Source organism: Leptonychotes weddellii, chromosome 11 (assembly GCF_054177405.1).
Source record: "Leptonychotes weddellii isolate Sample4059 chromosome 11, ASM5417740v2, whole genome shotgun sequence".
In the NCBI taxonomy this organism is placed as follows: domain Eukaryota; kingdom Metazoa; phylum Chordata; class Mammalia; order Carnivora; family Phocidae; genus Leptonychotes; species Leptonychotes weddellii.
In genome coordinates, this window is record NC_138379.1 from 59,912,781 (window position 1) to 59,918,126 (window position 5,346).

Below are 5,346 nucleotides of genomic sequence, written 5' to 3' on the forward strand. Positions count from 1 at the left end.
GTTCTCCTCTAGGATTTTGATGGGTTCCTGTCTCACATTGAGGTCTTTCATCCATTTTGAGTTTATTTTTGTGTGTGGTGTTTGAGAATGGTTGAGTTTCATTCTTCTGCATGTGGCTGTCCAATTTTCCCAGCACCATTTGTTGAAGAGACTGTCTTTTTTCCATTGCATATTTTTTCCTGCTTTGTTGAAGATTATTTGACCATAGAGTTGAGGTCCATATCTGGGCTCTCTATCTGTTCCATTGGTCTATATGTCTGTTTTTGTGCCAGTACCATGCTGTCTTGGTGATCACTGCTTTGTAATATAGCTTGAAATTGGGCAATGTGATGCCCCAGCTTTGTTTTTCTTTTTCAACATTTCCTTGGTGATATGATGCTATTTTAAATAAAATTTTTTCTTCATTTAATTTTCAGACTGTTCATTATTAGCAATGGGATTTTAGTTGATATTTGTGTAGTGATATTTTGTCCTGCAAATTTCCTGAACTCATTTATTTGCACTTACAATTTTTAGGTGGATTCCTTAGGATTTTCTATATACCTGATCATGTATCTGCAAAAAGTGATAATTTCCTTTTTCCTTTATAATTTGAATGCCTTTTATTTCATTTTCTTGATTTTTTCCCTGCCTAGAAACTCTAACATAATGTTTATTAAAAGTGGAATGACAGGGGTGCCTGGGTGGTTCATTGGCTGAGCGTCTGACTCTTGACATTGGCTCATGTTGTGATCTCGGGGTCCTGAGATTGAGCCCCACTTTGGGCTCTGCACTGGGCATGGTTCCTGCTTGGGATTCCCTCTCTCTCTCTCCCTCGGCCCTTCCCCTGCCTTCTCTCTCTTTAAAAAGAAAGGAAAGGAAAGGAAAGGAAAGGAAAGGAAAGGAAAGGAAAGGAAAGGAAAGGAAAGGAAAGGAAAGGAAAGAAAAGGAAAGAAAAGAAAAGAAAAGAAAAAAGAAAAAAGTGGCAGGTCAGACAACTTTGTCATGGTTCTGATCTTAGGAAGAGAACATTTTGTCTTTCATATAATGTTAGTTGTGGGTTTGTTTAGATGCCCTTAACTGGGTTAAGATAGTTCCCTTTATTCCAAAACTGTTGATGGATTGTTTTGATTTGTTTTGTGCTGTTTTATCATGATGAAGTACTAGGTTTTGTCAAATGCTTTTTGTGTCTATTGTGATGTGTCAGGTGCTTTTGACTTTTATCCTATTAATATGATGTATCACATTGACTGATTTTTACATGATAAACCATATTTTCATTTCTTTGATAAATCTACGTTTGTTTGTCTGTTTTAGGGTTTCATATACATTTAATCATTTAGTATGTTTTTTTGTTGTTGTTCCTGTTCTTCAGACCAAGATAATATTCTTTTTTTTTTTTTAAGATTTTATTTATTTATTTGAGACAGAGAGAATGAGAGACAGAGAGCATGAGAGGGAGGAGGGTCAGAGGGAGAAGCAGACTCCCTGCCGAGCAGGGAGCCCGATGCGGGACTCGATCCCAGGACTCCAGGATCATGACCTGAGCCGAAGGCAGTCGCTTAACCAACTGAGCCACACAGGCGCCCCCAAGATAATATTCTTGAGATTGATCAATGCTCTTTCCTGTATCAGTAGTTCATTTGTTTTTATTGCTAGTAGTATTCTGTGGTATGGGTAGAATATGACATTTTTCATCCATAACATATTAATGGACATCTGGTTTGCTTTTAAATTTTGGCTAGAATGAATAAAGCTACTATAAATATTTGCATACAAGTCTCTGTGTAAATATTCATCTTCATTTACCTTGGGTAAATATCTAGGAGTGCAATTTCTGGGTCATATGGTATATGGAAGTTTACCTCAAGAAGAAACTGATAAATTTTATTCCAGTGTAGTCATGCCATTTTAAATCTTCACCAGCCGTGTATGAAGTTCAGTTGTTCTACAACTTTGCCAACACTTTTATTGTCAGTCTTTTTTTTAGCAGTCCTAATGGACATATACATGCTGAAACCTTTCCATGTGCTTATTATCCATGTCACTCACATAGCTTCTTTTCTAATGTGTTCAAGTTGTGTTTCTTCTTTTGTTTTATTCTTTGGATTAAAATCATTTTTCACATATATGCACAATAAATATTTTTTCTAATTCTGCTTCTTCTGCAGATTCATTTTCCTAGTGGTTTCTTTATAAACCAAATGCTTTAATTTTTATAAGTTCAGTGAATTAGTATACTTAAGGTTTATGATTTTTATAACTCTGTGTAAGACACTTTTCCCTAGGGGTGCCTGGGTGGCTCAGTTGGTAAAGTGTCTGACTCTTGATTTTGGCTCAGGTCATGATCTCAGGGTTCTAGGATCGAGCCCTGTGTTGGGCTCCCTGCTCAATGGGGAGTCTGTTTCTCCCTCTCCCTCTGCCTGCTGCTGCCCCTGCTTGTGCTCGCCTGTTCTCTCTCTCTTTCTCTCTCTCTGTCAAATAAATAAATAAAATCTTTTAAAAAAGGAAAGAAAAGAAGAACTTTTCCCTATTCTAGGCCTTCAAATTTTTTCTTTTGTGTTTTGCTTTGGAAATTTTATAATTTTAGCATTTACATTTAGGTCTATTATTTATGCCAAATTAATTTTGGGTATGGCAGGAGATGATGGTAGATGTTAATTTTCTTACATATGGAATCTATTGTTCTAGCATCACTTGCTTAAAAGACATTATTTGTTGAAAATCAATTGACCATGTATACATGGGGCATTTCCTAGATTTACTATTCTATTGCAGAAAAATTAGCTGAAAATATCCTAAATATCTTGAAAAAACATTTTTTACACTGATTATATCTTCTGCTATCTCTATTTCACTGTTGAGCTCACATAGTAAACTTATGATTACATCTCAAGAATTTACATTAGCTTTTTTGTTTGTTTTGTTTTCATTCTTCTAATGATATCTTCTTTCCGTTTACTATGTATTTACTTCATATTTAGCATCTCTGATGCTCTTTATTAATTTCTCTAGATCTGAGTTGCCATATGTTGTCATTTCTCTTCAGCCTGAAAAAAATATATCAGGACCTTTTAACAGTACATTTCCGCTCACTCCCTCATCCTGGTACTGTGTTGTTTTATGTATTACATCTATATACATTATAAACTTCAGAATACAATGTTATTGTTTGAGCTTTAAATAAATAAATAACCATAGTCTTTTAAAGAAATTAAGAGAGGAAAAAATCAGCAAAATTGAATATAGATCATTAGGAATTGCAGATGTAAGATGCTCAGCAAACTAAACAGTGTAAACACAGAGAAAATGCTCCTAGCTATACCATAGTCAAACTGTAGTTTCCTTGCTTTTAGATTCCTCTCTAATTTTCAGCTGCTCTGCCAGCCTTAGGCTTTCCCTGCAATACCTCAAAAAAATAAAACTCCAGCTTTCTCATCTACACAGAGTTGAGAATGCAGTCAGCTTAAAAAGAGCATACACAGGTCTTACCTGATCTTTAGCCAAATCTTTTAAGTGTAGACTATTCTCAGATCTCTGGCTGCATTTTAGCCAGTGCCCCTAGGACCTCCCTCATAGGTGAGGTCTAGCTATCAACCAGGTATTTGGGTAATTTATAGTCAAAATTCGGGGGTTTACTCCTGAAATTCTTTCACTCTCAGGTTACCTCCACCTGTTATCCTAGTTATTAGCACTATTGTCTGGTACCTTGGGCTAGTAAGCCTGCAATTTTCTGCTGCCCTTGTCTGCACCTATAGCGAGTGTTGGGGAGTGCCTCCTGCCAGAAAATTGCAACTCTTGCCCTTTCGGCTACAGTTTTTTTAAAAGTAAACTCTACTGGCTTCTGTTTTTGTAATGTCTTCTGGGAATTTAAACAATCATCTTTAATATTTGGTCCAGTTTGTAAACTCCATATATGTTTATATAAGTTGCTAAGTATAACTCCAGGTATTCATCAAGCTTTCGTGTTATGTGGCTGAACATTATCAATATACTGATGTCTGGTTAAATATTACTTGTCCAAGTAATCTTTCCATGGCTCCTTTTATGTGCTTTAAAATCACCTATGTCCTTCTTTAATGCTTATCTCCTTTAATATTCCTTCAATATATATTGTTTTCCTGAGGATATAAGCACCAAAGAAGAAGCATTATGTTTATTTTGTACAACACTGTATGTATGGCCAGCACCCAGCACAGTGCTTGGAATATAATATCTGCTTAATCAGGTTGACTGAGTGAATAAAATAAAATCTCTGGTGAACTATATGTAAAACCCAAAGTTAAAATGAGCTCTAGTCTCAATGAAGCAATTCCAACAAAATTCAATGGTATAAAAACTTCTGACTTTAAATCACATTGGAAAGTAAACACACAAACAAAATCCCAAAAGAATGAAGATTAAATGAATTGGCTAAATACAGTCAGGATTTTTTTTTGAACTTTGAAAAAAAAATCAATACAGAAGTTGAGACATACTTAGGAATTTGCAGTTAGGAATAAGTAAGGAATGGAAATAAGATAAAACAAAACTAAACTTTTTAGGAAGAGACAACATTTAATAAGAAAAAACTTCTCGTGCTTCAACAGGAACAGACCATAATTTGAACTAGGAAAATTTGGAAATGCTTTCTGGAGAGCTATAGAAAATGATCACAAGAATTCAGTTATCAATGTTCTTGTAATGACTACAGAAAATTGGTGGGATAGGCATGGAGGGCAAAAATGCTACTTGCTGGGGCACCTGGGTGACTCAGTCAGTTAGGCAGCTGCCTTCTGCTGTCATGATGCCAGGGTCCTGGGATCGAGCCCCACGTCAGGCTCCCTGCTCAGCGGAGAGCCTGCTTCTCCCTCCCCCTCTGCCTGCCTCTCTGCCTACTTGTGCTCTCTCTCTCTCTGTCAAATAAATAAATAATAAAATCTTTAAAAAAATGCTATTTGCTTATGATAAAAACAGTAAAATCAGAGGAAAACATAATCAGAACTAGTAGCTACCCAAACTAAAATGAAATGGTTATTTTGAGATTCTATCTTATCTTAGGATAAAATTCTATCTTATTTGTCTGTAGCAGCAATCTTGGTGTTTCTTACAAGAGTATCTCAAAGGCATTTTTGTGTGGGTTAACTCTATTCCTTTGACACTCTGGTAAGAGACATAAGTCCACAGCAGCCCCCCACCCTTTACTGAGAAAAAAAAAATCTGAAATCGCTGTTCTGTACTTTTGCCAAATTGGATAATCCAATACTAAATGAAAAGCTGTATGGCATAATAGAAGGAGCAATGAGAAAGGAAATGAGAAGATCTGTCCTTAACGAACTGTGTGACATGGAGTATTTCACTCAACTGCAAGGCGTCAGTGCTCTCATT